This window comes from Schistocerca nitens, chromosome 7, assembly GCF_023898315.1.
Source record: "Schistocerca nitens isolate TAMUIC-IGC-003100 chromosome 7, iqSchNite1.1, whole genome shotgun sequence".
In the NCBI taxonomy this organism is placed as follows: Eukaryota; Metazoa; Arthropoda; class Insecta; order Orthoptera; family Acrididae; genus Schistocerca; species Schistocerca nitens.
The window spans coordinates 631,424,280-631,440,485 of record NC_064620.1 but is presented as its reverse complement, the minus strand read 5'-3'; the positions used below and the strand labels follow the sequence as shown (position 1 = coordinate 631,440,485).

At 41.2% G+C, this 16,206-nt stretch overlaps 1 protein-coding gene across 4 annotated transcripts in view; it reads right to left on the bottom strand.

Annotated features, from left to right (window-relative positions):
* Nucleotides 1-14,781, bottom strand: part of LOC126194901 (zinc finger protein 594-like) — an 89,539-nt gene extending 74,758 nt beyond the window's left edge. For 2 of the 4 annotated variants that reach the window (XM_049933258.1, XM_049933257.1), the window contains exon 1: nt 14,555-14,781. The gene's annotated coding sequence lies outside the window, so the exon portion shown is untranslated. The remainder of the gene's footprint in view (nt 1-14,554) is intronic. The other 2 variants (XR_007538524.1, XM_049933255.1) reach the window with 2 other exon arrangements.
* Nucleotides 14,782-16,206: the final 1,425 nt, after the last annotated feature.

The following is a 16,206-nucleotide window of genomic DNA, read 5'->3' as shown; positions in this document are numbered from 1 at the left end:
TCATTCTACATTAAAGCAAGAGGTCGCAATCGCGATCGTGGAGCAGGCAAATAACTTTAAACCGAACACCATATGCACAGCATATGAAGGCACATTTCAAAGAACATATTTATGTATCATGTTGTTCACTAGACACTTGCTGACTAAGAAAATGAGCTTTTCATAGCTTGTTTCTCATATTTCACTCTACAGTATCTGATGGAATACATTCTCCGTTGTGTAGCTGAAGCAAGTAAAGCATTCATCAAGAACAACTTATAAACATAGTCTATTGTGTGAAATGTGTCACTCAACATAGTATTGAGGCCTCTGAAACACATTTGTTTCCCTTTAAATTTACTCCTTAATGTAATTTGTGGGCATTAAAACATACTGCTTTCTGGTACATTGATATTTATGCAACCGTAGAGAATAAGTATAAAAATAATTTTCTTGTAGCCACTGCCTATTTGTCTGAGACTCAAAATAAAGATCTTGGTCTTATGCCATATGTCCTTAACAAGCAGACAAGACACACAGAGCAAGTAATATCTGCCTAAACTCAACAGAAAACTAGAAGTACAGTGAACATACATATACAACACACCAATTACTTGCAATCTTTGAGAACACTGACAAGAGTAGAGAAATAGACACTTCAAAGGGAGTGAAAAGAGTATCTAAACATTGGTTTCATATTCTGGATGATGTCAAAAGAACATCATTTGTGAGATGGCGAGAATGATTTCTGCCAATCTCATTAAGAAGACACCAGGATCACAATGAGCCGAAGAAGTGTTTTAGGGGAAGCCATGAATGGTTCCACAAGTCTAAGAGAACAACTGGCATCCACAGCACTGTGAGACACAGCAAAGCAGGCAGGTCCGACATAAAGGCAGCAGCGAACGTCGTCAGCAATTTCAAGATGCTCGTAGAGCCTGAGGGTTATCTGCCACAATAGGTTCTTAACTGTCACGAGACGGGTCTATTCTGGAAAATGATGCTGAAGCATACCTTTATAATAGTAAAGGAGAATGCACTACCTGGTCACAAGCCACTGAAAGACCATCTCACAATGCTATTCTATGCCAATGCTAGCAGTGATTTGAAAATTAAACCACTGCTTGTTTATGTTTTTTGTGATTCGATCAATGGGGTGTTTGGTCTTTCAGTGAAAAAATATTTGCTTGAGATGAATCTGCCACTCCAAGTCTTGCTTGTTACAGACAATGCTCCTACCCATTCTCCAGGCCTACTAAGACCATCTCCTTGAAGAATTTCAATTCATCAAGGGTCAATTCCTGCCTCCGTTACTCATGCCTATGGACCAGCAGATTTTCTAACTAAGAAGCTCTACACTGACGTACTCATCGAGCATTGCTTTGAGTTGACTGAAGCTACCAATCACACTCCCAGAGGGTTTTGGAAATACTGAATGATTAATTGAGGGCAGTTATGGGAATAAACAGCAGGGACATCAGAAGAGAGGCCCCAACCACAAGCACCCTGTCCCTGCTCCAGTGGTAAAGGAAAACTTTACACCTGGGAAAAAAAACAACACTTTCATGCAGAAAACTGAGAACCAGTTCAACCATTCACGAATCATCTGATAATATTAAAATTAAGTAATCTGGAAGACTACGCTTAGTATGAAGGGCCGAAAGAAGAGGACATTCCACCAATATGTGGGATATAGTCAGTCTGGCTCCACAACCACATTATGAGGGTAGTTCGTTACGTAGGAGGAAACAATGGGTGGGCGTGGTATGACCAATGCGTGGACGGAATAGGACAGTGGACTACTTCTGAGAGGAGCAGAAGGAAGAGCGCCAAGCCGCCATAGACTCCTTGATTGTACAGAGCTTATTACTGAGAGCAGTACCGCACCAGATGCCATTCGACTTTGGGGGGAAAAAAAAGATTTGATGTAGGTCTGCATATCTACAGCTGAGTGTTGGGAATATCACTTTGACATCATTGTCTGTGTCAAGATGATCGAAAAGGTGTGGGAAGGGGTTACTGAGAGAACTCTCACTCCTGCTCGGAAGGAGCTTTGGCCGGATTGCATTGTCATATGTGACTCCGAGGCATTTGAGTCAGTACCTGTCGAGCTTGTAGTCAACGAGATGGCCGAGACCGTGTGACTAGAAGTGGATAACAATGATGTCATTGAGTTTGTGGAACATCACAGCCAAGAAAAGACCACCAAAGAGCTTATGAGGTTTCAGTGTGTTTCATAAGAGGACACTGTGGAGAGGAGTTCTTCAGAGGATGAGGCAGTAACAGGAAAGCAGCAATCTTCTGGTGCAATAAGAGGAATGCTGAAAGCACGGGAATCAGTTGCATCGTAAAAGAAAACTTTTAGTATTTTTCTGCACAGAACGCATTATCATATTTTAGGTTAATTTATATGGGATTAATTATTTAATTTAACGAGTGTTTTGCACTATGAGTAAGATTCTGGAATGAATTATACTTCCTATGCGAGGTTCCACTGTATGTTATTAGGGCACACATGCGCGCGCGCGCGCACGCACGCACGCACGCGCACACACACACTTCCTTTTTTTTCTGGAACTGAAATTTCCTTCTTCAGAGATGAGCGACTGATAGCCCAGGAAGGAAAGGTGAGGTCAGTCAGACTCCAGGTCAAGAGCAACCTCTCTGTTGTGAGGATGAAGGGAGAATGAGATGAATGGGGAGCTGTCGGAGAAAGGAGGTCAAAGACAGCAAACTGTTAAGTTCTGTGTCAGTTCGCATGCAGAGGTCATGGCACAAAGTAAGAAGTAAGGATAGATTAGAGAGAACAAGAAACAAGAAGTGGAATGAATAGTGTATATACAGGGTGTTTCAAAAATGACCGGTATATTTGAAACGGCAATAAAAACTAAACGAGCAGCGATAGAAATCCACCGTTTGTTGCAATATGCTTGGGACAACAGTACATTTTCAGGCAGACAAACTTTCGAAATTACAGTAGTTACAATTTTCAACAACAGATGGCGCTGCGGTCTGGGAAACTCTACAGTACGATATTTTCCACATATCCACCATGCGTAGCAATAATATGGCGTAGTCTCTGAATGAAATTACCCGAAACCTTTGACAACGTGTCTGGCGGAATGGCTTCACATGCAGATGAGATGTACTGCTTCAGCTGTTCAATTGTTTCTGGATTCTGGCGGTACACCTGGTCTTTCAAGTGTCCCCACAGAAAGAAGTCACAGGGGTTCATGTCTGGCGAATAGGGAGGCCAATCCACGCCACCTCCTGTATGTTTCGGATAGCCCAAAGCAATCACACGATCATCGAAATATTCATTCAGGAAATTAAAGACGTCGGCCGTGCGATGTGGCCGGGCACCATCTTGCATAAACCACGAGGTGTTCGCCGTGTCGTCTAAGGCAGTTTGTACCGCCACAAATTCACGAAGAATGTCCAGATAGCGTGATGCAGTAATCGTTTCGGATCTGAAAAATGGGTCAATGATTCCTTTGGAAGAAATGGCGGCCCAGACCAGTACTTTTTGAGGATGCAGGGACGATGGGACTGCAACATGGGGCTTTTCGGTTCCCCATATGCGCCAGTTCTGTTTATTGACGAAGCCGTCCAGGTAAAAATAAGCTTCGTCAGTAAACCAAATGCTGCCCACATGCATATTGCCGTCATCAATCCTGTGCACTATATCGTTAGCGAATGTCTCTCGTGCAGCAATGGTAGCGGCGCTGAGGGGTTGCGGCGTTTGAATTTTGTATGGATAGAGGTGTAAACTCTGGCGCATGAGACGATACGTGGACGTTGGCGTCATTTGGACCGCAGCTGCAACACGGCGAACGGAAACCCGAGGCCGCTGTTGGATCACCTGCTGCACTAGCTGCGCGTTGCCCTCTGTGGTTGCCGTACGCGGTCGCCCTACCTTTCCAGCACGTTCATCCGTCACGTTCCCAGTCCGTTGAAATTTTTCAAACAGATCCTTTATTGTATCGCTTTTCGGTCCTTTGGTTACATTAAACCTCCGTTGAAAACTTCGTCTTGTTGCAACAACACTGTGTTCTAGGTGGTGGAATTCCAACACCAGAAAAATCCTCTGTTCTAAGGAATAAACCATGTTGTCTACAGCACACTTGCACGTTGTGAACAGCACATGCTTACAGCAGAAAGACGACGTACAGAATGGCGCACCCACAGACTGCGTTGTCTTCTATATCTTTCACATCACTTGCAGCGCCATCTGTTGTTGAAAATTGTAACTACTGTAATTTCGAAAGTTTGTCCGCCTGAAAATGTACTGTTGTCCCAAGCACATTGCAACAAACGGTGTATTTCTATCGCTGCTCGTTTAGTTTTTATTGCCGTTTCAAATATACCGGTCATTTTTGAAACACCCTGTAAAATTTAGTAGGAAGTTAAGAGGCGGAGAGGAGGGAAACCCAAATGAAAGAGGAGGAAAAACGAACATATAAAGTAAAGTATAATAAAGATGGAACATAGTAAATTAAGAAAAAAAAGGGGGTGTTAACCGAGTTTAAACCCTGGAGGTTGGTGGGTGAGAATAAGTTGGAAAGGAAGTTCTCATATCTGGAATTCAGAGAAACTAATGTGACAATAAACAAGGTTTCAGGGAGACTGCTGTGAGCATTACGGCTGAGGTCTACAGTAAGGCACACTGAGCGTTAGCCATTAAAACTGCAACGTTCGTAAGGATAGCAAAACAAAGAAACTTTACTAACGGTGCACATACAGCTCACCTACATACATACTGCACAAGCCACTGTACTGTGTGAGGCACAGCATAGCACGTTCTATTACTCATTATGTCCTTTCCCGTTCTGCCCACAAATACAGTGAAAGAAAAACAACTGCTGTATGCCTCCATATGAGCCCCAATTTCTCTTCCCTAGTTCTCACAATCTTCAAGCGAAATGTATGTCAGCAGCAGTACAACTGTTCTGCATTCAGCTGCAAATACTGGTTCTCTAAGCAGTATAGCGGGAAAAAATACACGATTAAATTTGTATGAAATTTGCGGATATAAGGATTTGAAATTTAGTGCATACAGCTGCCAACTCTGTCAGCAACAGCAGCAATAACCTCGACAGGCACCGAGCTGCATTCACCTCGGATGACAGGTACGTGTAATTGGGTATGTCATTCTGTACTGCTGCAGCTATAAGCCACAGTTGACGAGTCATGGTGATGGCATCACAGTCTCTCAGCAAATTGTGGTTTGGTTTGTGGGATTGAAGGGACCAGACTGCTACAGTCATTGGTCTCAGCAAATTACGACCAGACATTTTCAAAGTGTGAGATGCAGAGAGATCGTGCCAACCACACTGACAGGCGAACACACACTGTATTGAAGCAGGTCGGGATGGCAAACGTAGCGCACAGTCTCGCGCTACCTCCTCCGAGGGCACCAATATGGAGACGCCAAAGGTAGAGTACAGCCGCTGGCCTCGATATGTCAGAAACGTGACATCTGCTGTCCAAAACACCAGCTACAACGAATCGGAGGTGACTGTGTAGCATTGCCAATGGCACTCCATACCATCACGCCAGGTGAATGGTGTGCACGATGGAGACTAATGTGATCTAGTAATGTCAGTTTTCTCTGCAGCCTCGTCACACAGGTCCGTCCATCGCAATTCTGTACACAGAATCAGTTTTTGTCTGAAAAACCGAAGTGGCGCAACTCCCATGCTCAGTGCTACCACTGAGTACAGCCTTCCAGGCTGCCATGCTGACGGAAGCTGCAACTGCGGTGACCGTGTCGACAATCTGCAGTCCTCCAAACACTGTCATAGTGACCATATAAATACGTGTTCTGCTGAAAACAAACCCATTTATAAACTCGTAGCATGCGACTCGGCAATACAATCACACACGGATGAGTGAATGATGCGTCTGTCAACAAGAGCACCAATCGTGCGGAGTAACTGGTTCAGTACAGTATCCAGTCCTCGTCTTCCTGAAGCTGTCCATTTCATTTCCCCACAGCAGTTGCAGGATTCCGACTGTCATGAGCAGCAATATCCCGTAACTGTAAACAGCGGTCATGACAAGTGCCATTCCTGTCCTGCTTCTCCTTTTTACATGTGGCACAACATGATCTTCTCCAAACCAAACTAACTGAATGGTATTTACTATCGAGAAACCCAGTGTGTAATATTTCTTTGCATATATCTGGTGTAGTTGATGTTACTCCTACCTATGCTGTTGCATATCCAAGCATATAGTACACTTCAAGCCTGTCTGACATTTGTCATGTGCCGCCTTTGTGGTGTTCCAGCATTAAGAGTCAACAGCGTAGGACTGAGAGTCATATGGAAGAGAGGGATCCAGGTGGGAACGGAACAGATATGGGCTCGTGCATTCTAGGAAGTGGTTGGCATGTTTATGTAGGATGAGAGGCTCTGATGGATTGGAGGTGCTTCCTGTAGGCAGTTTGAAGTCCATTACAATATGGCAGCTGAGGTGGCCGGTATTTATGGAAACAGGTATAAGTTAAGGATGCATGAGCCAGGAAGTGTTAAGGAGTTCCAAGTAGGCAGTTGTGATGGACCTAGAGATTTTTGAAGATTTTCTGCAGCTCGGCCCAGATAGGGGCATACAGTACCCCATTACCGAGTACAGTGTGGCGCCTGAGTAGCTATACACAGCACAGCACACTGGTTCCCCTCAACTCCAGAGAAGGGAACTTGCTCTCCAACATATTCCTACACCTGCCAAAATCCTGGGGTTAACCTCAATTTATGCCCCTCCCTTTTTTCCCCCATTTTACAGTAGTAAATTTGCCCTGTCTTTATTTAATATATAATATTTCACATTTACTCAGTTATTTACTCTTTCTATTTTCTTTTCTGTACCTTTGTGTTTTACTCCCCCCGTCCCACCCTCTCCTGTCATGTCTTTTCTGCTTTCCTTCCAGTTCTTAATTCCTCTATTCGTTTTACTTTTCCTTTCTCTTCCTCTTAATCCAGCTTTACTTCTCATTCTATCTTGTCCTTTCTGGACTGATAGTGTTTTCCAATGTACTACCTTAACCCTTTCTATCAGTTACCCTTCATCTTCGCTCTCCTCTTCTTCAAAACATATGATACCCTTGACCTCCTACTCCTTCCCATCTAACCTTTGTGTTGAGTCCTATCAACAAGTTACTTCAAATTGATTCTATATTTCTAGATTTCCAGAAGGCTTTTGGCACTGTACTTCACAAGCAGCTTGTAATGAAATTGCACGCTAATTGATTATTCATCTGTTACACGACTGGATTCGTGATTTCCTGTCAGAGAGGTCACAGTTCATAGTAACTGAAGGACATTCATAGAATAAAACTGAATTGATTTCTCCCTTTCCCCGAGGTAGTGTTAAATGCCCTCTGCATTCCTTATCTATATTAATGATTTAGGAGACAATCTGAGCAGCCGTATTAGGTTGTTTTCAGATGATGCTGTCATTTAATGTCTGGTTAAGTCATCAGAAGATCAAAAACAATTGCAAAATGATTTTGGTAAGCTATCTGCATGGTGCAAAAATTGGCAGTTGACCCTAAATAATGAAAAGTGTGAGGTTATCCACACGGGTGGTAAAAGGAATCTGTTGAACTTCAGCTACATGATAAATCAATCAAATGTAAAGGCCATAGATATAACTAAATACCTAGGAATTACAGTTATGAACAACTTAAATTGGAAAGAAATATGGTTTGTTGGCAGAACACTCGGAAGATGCAACAGATCTACTAAAGAGACTGCCTGCATTACACTTGTCTGCCGTCGTTTGGAGTACTGCTGTGCAGTGTGGGAAGCTTACTAGACAGGATTAACATACTACAACCAGAAAGTTCAAAGAAGGGCAGCAAATTGTGTATCATCAACAAAGAGGGAAGAGAGCATCACGGAAACGATACAGGATTTGGGGTGGAAATCATTAAAACAAAGGCTTTTTCAGTGCAGCAGCAATTCAATCATCAACTTTCTCCTCCAAATATGAAAATATTTTTTTGATGCCAACCTACATAGGTAGAAACAATCATGATAGTAAAATAAGGGATATCAGGGCTTGCACAGAAAGATATAGCTGTTTGTATTTTCCATGCACTGTCCGAGAGTGGAATAACAGAGAATTAGTGTGAAGGTGGCTCAATGGATCCCCTGCCGCCAGGCACTTGGGTGTGACTTGCAGACTAGCCATGTAGATGGAAATGTAGATGTACCCATCTTTAATCCTTGTGGACGGGTCCTGACAGTTCTATAGCTTGTTAATAGTTTTTCCTACTTTGGGAAGTGGCCGTAATTTCAACACGCGAAGCTATGTGACAGCCAACCACCCTACCTCAATTTTACAGGTAATGGATATCCTTTCATAATGATTAAGCAAGCAATAGTAGAAAAAAAGAAAGTACAATTGAGAAAATAGTAGGTTTCCTGTTTATTTTATTAAATTTCATTGTTGTATTTATGAGTAGTATGTAAGACTTTAATAACATTCAATTTTGATAGCACCATACTTCCCTCTGGTCCTTCTTTCTATACTCCTGAAGGCCCTGCTTCCTAATGGGATCTAATGAAACTGAAGTACCAACTGATGGAATCAGTGACATTTTCAGTTAAGTAAATGTCAAAATAATTCTGCTTGCCTTGTTCCCTCAGTAATAAGGCTTAATTTTGCTGGAAACTTTTGCGTTGGTTTCTGTTTTCAACTGCAGCAATTACACACATAACTGTTCGGTCACTACATTTGATAGAGTCACTGTAGAGCGCTGCCCTCTCTGAAGTTATTTGTGCCCGAGTGTCTATGCTCAGCAGGTCACCAATCTAAGGGTGCCTAATGGTATATTTGCAGCTGCAATGAAGAGAACGGCTGTGAATGCAGGCTCAGTCAGTCAACTATCACAAGCTAGTGGCTCATGTGTCTCATACACTGAAAGGCGAATGTGTATATTTTGGCACACAATGAACTGTGGAAGGTCTCAGATGCAAATTAATTGTGACCAAGACTTTCCACAATTCATTGTATGCCAACTCTGAATGGTCGCCTGCTGTGTAGATGAAAGCATTTCTCTTATCAAGTGAACACTTATCAACATTCACTGCAATCTGAATGGATCCAAAATTGATGCAGTCCTTTTAAATTCCTCGTCCTCCGATAACACATTTGGTTTATGTTCTGTCTGCAGATGTAAACACTTTGGTTCTTCTGGGCCGGACTGCGATGAATTCAGTGAAGCAATGTGCAGTGGCAGCCATCTGTCAGAAGAACTGCAGTGACAACTTTCCGTGAAACCACAAGTAGATGCAACCAGCAGCACCGACATGACACTTCTGTAAGCAGAGTATCCAGTCTGGCTATGTTGCTTCCTGTAATTTCCATTCATCCTAACTGCTGCTTCTGTTGCTGCGTGCTAGCATTAGCTTTCTACAGTGAACAAAATTGTAAGAAAGGAATTCGTAACTTCATGCTCAGTGGAGAAAGCGAGTCTCATGAGACAAAGATTGTGAACAAATCTGGCGTAACAGGTATACCAGACACCTCTGATACTACTGTTAGGATAGAACAGTTGCCAAATATCATGGAGAAATATGATGTGCATGCAGTCATAGCTTTAATTGTTTGAAGAAAGAGATATGAGCTGAGGAGAAAGAAAGCTCCAAAAATAAGGAATCCAGCACCTGGTGAAACCTTGTCCGCTGTGTTGGCGTGATTCATCTGAATTGCTACTCTGTCTTTTTCTTTGCCAGATGCTGGGTCTGTTCTGAGTGTATAAAAACACAGCACCAAGTTGCCTGCCATAAAACTGCCACATTGTTTGACAGTGATGTAATGCAATGCAGGCATCTTTGTAAGTCTCATCCAAAGTCATAAGCAATTGGAGGAAATTGTTAAGTGTCATCATTTGTTTAGTTCATTAACAGGTGAAGCACACGATGTAACTGCCATCTTCTGATGATTAACACTAATTTTAAGGCAGCTTTTGCTTTGTTTGCAATAGATACAACAATCCTCGATTGATTGCATCAGCGCATTTAAAGCAACTGTTACTTCTACTGTCAATGACAGAGATGTGTGCAAGTGAACTTCGTCTACTACTGAATGATGCTTCAAGCAATGTGCATGCACTGATGGCAGTACAACTAGATGCCTCTTTGCAAGATGTCATTATGCAACAGCCACTCATAGAAAGGGATGACAAGTCTCTAAGATCAGGATCTGAAGCTAATTTGAGCTCAAAGAGCTTCCTGACATTCAAAGAAAGTGCACATTCCTTGAAATCAAATGCAAATCATAAGAAATTGTCAAGGCTACAGTACCACCACATAAGGGCACACCCAACAATAAACAGCCCAGTGCGTCAATGCTAGACAGTTTTGGCATTTGAGACAGACTAATGTCACTGCTAGTGCTGCTTGTGTCATGTGCTATCAGCCTAATGTGCTGCACAAGTGCAGTAGATTCAGACACACCACATGTAGAGAGTCAAAAGACATTGTAGTGCAGGAAAATGTTTGCTACAATTGTCTGACGAATAATCACAGGGCTTCCTACTGCAAATCTGTTGGCTGTGCTACTTGTCGAGACTGACACTATGCGCAGAATCACAACGCGCACAAGGTGGAATAAGGAAGGACTGCTCAAATGACACCCAACACACATACAATGACAAAACAAATCAATTACATTGAGTTGATGTTCGCTGAAGGTCACACCAGGCAAACAAGTGCTTCATCCAACAGCGAAAATAAAGCTGCAAGACAGTAGAGGTAAGTGGAAAACTTATTGTGCTTTTTTAGATCGATTTTCGCAATACAGGCTGAAGTGCACTTATGGAGTGCTAAGCTCTTCCTTTGTGTCCTGCTGTTGGCAATATGTTTCTGACGGTTGTAGCCAATTGCATGACAGTATATAGTAGCCAATGAGAGTCACTGAATCTGATATCCATAACAGACTGATGTGCAACTTAGCCCAAGATGTACATTCATCATTGCAGTAACCTAAGTGTATGTTTTATTTCTGATTTTGCCAAAAAATTATGACAACAGCATAAAAAAATTGACAATAGAATAAAATACCAACTAATGCTATTTATGAACCCTAGGAAATTATGAACGTGCACACCATAAGTGCACTTTTACCCAGTAATGCTTCAAATCAGAAGCATGTACACAACACTTCAGACTTCAAAGGTGGCACAGCAAGTACTTATTTAAGGAATAGGTGCAAATCTCTCACGAACAAAACATTGTGTCTCTGTACAAGTGGGCTCTGCATAAGCATCTTCTTGTTGTCTGTTGAATGTTTAGTTTTGCTGAAGATAAATGACACCTTGCCCGAACATACAACTGAGCCCAATGCATGGAACTTGGTAAAATTTGTAACATCCTGAACCAAAGTTTTTGTCATCTGACAAGATTGACGTATTGCTAACAGCAGAATTTTGTCCACACATTAAAATGTCTAGGTCTATCTGCAGAGGAACTGATCACATGTGCTTCAAGAGACAGAACTAGGCTGCTGGACCACATGAGGACATTATCACACAATAAACACATCAGTCTGTACAGGCAGCCTGTCGTTTCACGCTTTGTAAAAAGTGGCCCTGGCGTTCAAATACTTTTGAAGAAATTCTCCAAGACAGAATAATTACATCAAGTTAGTGATGAAAGAAGAGGAACAGTACGAAGCACATTTTGCTGAACATGGGAGGAGGGATTCTATAGGCAGATTCATTGCCCATCTTCCATTTCATGATGAGTTAAATCGATTGAGTGATTCTTTGCACACAGCATCAAAATGCTTCTCTCAGACTGAACAGAGACTAGCAACACTATCAAAGTGTGAGGAAAGCTACACAGAGTTTATGAGGGAGTATGAAAACTTAAGACATATGGAACCGTTTACTGACAATGAAGAGCCTAGCTGGTCCAACGTCATGAGTGTCTGCTGCAGACATGCAAGAAAACAGCCTGTGGGGGGAGGGTAAGCTGGCTTGAAGAAAAAATCACTTCAAGGCCTGTGCTACACACCTCTAACATTTCTGCATCTGCGAAGGTGCCACAAGAAAGAGCTAAAGTTCTCTGTCACATCAGCAGAACAATCCAAGATTAAGAAAGCATCAACCAGCATTTCATTCCTCCAGCATCACCATAGTTTGATTGTAAGTTCCACTTGAGACGCATCATGGGATCATATATCTAACGATCAAAGTGTTTACAATGCTGACTTGCAATTTGAGGCTTGCTTGAATTCTTGCCCACTCACAGATCTATCTTACAGTCCTGCTAAACCCCAAGGCCTCACCCCAAGTCATTTCCTTATTGTAACCACAGTCAACCATCCCTCAGCCAGATAAAGGTACAGCCAACCTGAGCTTGCTCACAACGTGGGAACTACTGCAGCAAGAGCTCCCCATCTTCCAGCAGTGCTGGTCATCTGACTTCCTGAATCATCTGCCGCAGCGGGCCAAGTGGACGGTCCCCAGTCAGAATTTGCAACTAATCACACTGGCTGTAATAAGGGAATATAATGTGCTACGTTTCTGCTGAAAGCTGGTCATCATCGAAGGGGTACACCATGGGCATAAGTGAGTAGTCACTGTTTCCACACTCCAAAACAGTTTTCAAGAGACCAAACAGCAAACTACGCCCTTTACCAAGTGTAGTGAAGCAAAATAGAACAGCATATTCATGTTTTGCCTTTTTTAACCTTGTATATTTTCCTTTCTTTGTGTATACTTCATCAGCAGACTCGTGTATTGTATAATTTTATTTTTAAGTTTCTGTCTATTTTTTGTTTATGCAGTCATGATTTTCAGGATCCAGTTACGAACTATATCTACTGACAGAGCAGGTAGTTGAATGACAACGATATGTGTATGTCCACATGTCCTCTATCATGGTTTACCATGACATGCATTACTTACAGTATTCTGAAAAGAAATTAATATTTCTTTGGCAACCAGACTATTTGGTTGCTACATTCGACCAAGTCACTGCTGAGTGATGTGACCTCTGCCGTTATTTGTATCTGAAAGAGGGGGGGGGGGGGGGGGCAATGATCAGCGGGCTACCCATCCTAGGTGCCTAACGATACACTCGCTGCTGCGGGAGAGAGAACAGTGATGTATGCAGTCTCCGCCAGTTTGCTGTCATAAGCTTATGGCCTGCTCGGCTCGTATGCTAAACAATGACACACACACACACATATACATATATATATATATATATATATATATATATATATATATATATATATATATATATATTGAATTGTGAATAGTAAGTGATTCACTGATACCTGTCGTCATTCATTGCAATCTGAATGCATCAAAACCATTATGCAGTCCGTTTATAAATTCTTGGTCCTCCAGCAAAATGTAGCGTTTATATTTCTGTCTGCAGGCACAAACATAACTATTTCATGTCACATTAATGTCAATTGTGTATATATTTTTTTTTAATCAAGAAAATTTTTAAAAGGGTCACAGGTGCTAATTTTGTATGAAAGTAGCACCTGTTTTCACGTTCTTTCTTCAGTTCATTCTAAGTAAACAGGCAAAAATACATCACAAGTTATCTCTTCACAGTCCTATTCATCATATGTCATAAATTACCTGTTGTATATCAACACGTCACAAAAATAAATACATTTTCTTTCACTAATTTCCCACCCACCAGTGAGAATCAGACATGTTTTATTTAATTTAGCTGTTATATCTAGATTGTCACTAACACACTTTACCCCTGTACTTCTCTCTCATCCTCAGTAAGCTGAATATTTTATGTAATGCTTTCAAACAGTGTTGTCTTTCTATGAGACACCTAAGCTCCCTTCCACATATTTTCAGTTGATTTCCGATATTCACAATGGTAATCAGTGACTTTCTCATGTGGAAGAAAGCAATATCAAGCTTAATGTCCCACAAATGTACGCCTTCTTAAATGTGGTGGGATCTTTGAAATGAATGCATTCTGTACGCAAGTTCACAGGGTTCACCACTGTGTACACGAATTATCAGTGGACTTAAAATGAAACTACTCTATAAGCAACAGCAATACTGGTGTAATTAGTTACATTAACAACACATGCTATATTAATCCACCTAGAGATAACCACGCAATGGCAATTCACTAGCTAATAAATACACCTGCATAACACGGCCAATATCCAAAGTAACCAGATTACAACAACAAATTCATGAGATGTGAAACTCCATTAGCTTATTGTTCAATGTTTTCAAAACAAAAAGGTATGGTAATCACAAAAGCTGTTTGCTTAGCATCACTTGTCTCTTAAGTCATCGTCAGTTCTATATATATGCTAGTTTTCTAACCTTAGCCCGAGGTATAATACACTCACGAAGACATGGGTTACCAGAAATGTCATACTTTCCGGGGATTACATGGGAACTTGCATGAATGATCGCTGCTAGTTAATATGTTTCACACAAATTTTGTTTTATGTTTGCAGTCTCCTATCAAGAGTTTTTGACGTTAGCAGGCATTACGCAACTGAACAACAAAAAAATTTGTACATCTGTACTTGCTGTTCACACAGCCTATCTGAAATTTTTTCATACCTCGGTATACCTCACCGATTCCACTCCTCCTCGGCACAAAAGCCGCTAGCACTTTCCTCACCTATAAAAATCACAACATAAACATTTGCATCCAGATCTTTTAGTGGAAAGAAATAACACACTTTGCTCGTGATATGTCCGATTCCGATTGTCGATTCACCATAGGATACTAGTTGGGAAAATAGCTGGCAAAAGTATGGTAACTTTCTGTAAATGAATAACTGTACCACGTCGTTGTTACTATATAGTATTTACCTTTCATTTTGTCTTTTCAGAACATAACATCGCAGATATTCTAATATTTTCATTCGAAGGAAAAATGTTTCTACTGAACTATTCGTAATTGACTAGTTAATAAATTCCATTTAATGTGTCTGAAGTCATGTGTTCGAATATTTTCTTATGTACAAATAAAATTATTACAACTTTTTTGGGTAATTTCCAAAAATAATTGTCTATTGAACGTCCGGGCCTCTAACGACATATATCGAATGTGCGACTCGATGTCGACTACACGATTCTGGTGGCGCGAATTATGATAAACGCGTAGTGAATTGCCGAAGGAACATAGTTCATAGCTATTACAGCGCCATCTATCACAAAGAGAAAAAAAGTGGTCCAACTAAAACATTTATATTTCTTTACGTACTACACGAATATGTAATAAAAAATGGGGTTCCTATTTAAAAAAAAACGCAGTTGATATCCGTTTGACCTATGGCAGCGCCATCTAGGACCAATCATAGCGCCATCTGGTTTCCCTCTTCCAGCTAGACGAGTTTCGTTCTATGTAGTTTTTTCGTTTGATGCTTATTTCGTGAGATATTTGGCCCGGTCACTATCAATGGACCACCCTGTATGTAGTCTATCATGGTATGTGTTGTCTATCATATAGTTTAACAATGACAAGATGTTGGTGTGATTCATGACTCGCACAGCTGGCTGCTGGTGCAGTTGCATTGAAATTACAGAGAAGAGTGACTTTATTATAATTATTATGAGAGGTATAGAAAAAATAAATCACAGTTTGTAGTAATATACATATTGTTTTTATTATTGAATGATCTTACCTTGAATGCAATACATCTGGGAAAAAATCAACAGGCTCTTTCTTCACCTTCACTCCTGTACAGAATTTATCAAATAAAGTTTTCATGTACGTTTGGAATTCAGCTTGAATTTCTCTCAAACTTGTTGGTTTTCCTTTGGTTTCTTTTGGCACTGTATTGATACACTGTTGTACATAATCAGCATACATACTTTTCACTCGGAGATAGTACACAATATCTTTGTATGTATGTTGAACATAAGGAGCTATCCGTTCACTCTTTCCAGCGCAATGGCTAGCAGCATCGATAGTCCAAACAAGTTTATAGTGGTAGAGCACTTTAAATAAATGGACCGACCGCCTGATCTCAGCATGAGTGCAGCACCATCATAAAATAATGTTATTGATATTGTCAGGCCACCACTGCAGATCTCCGGTGGAGGGTGGGACAGACTGTACTCTATGGTCATCTTCCGATTAATGTGAGGCCCTGCATTACACAGTTCATACCATTCTGACTGCATAAAACTCACATTAACACCTCTCAATGCATTTTCAATCTCTATCACAACAGATTAGTCACTGTCCACTGATGCTTTTATGC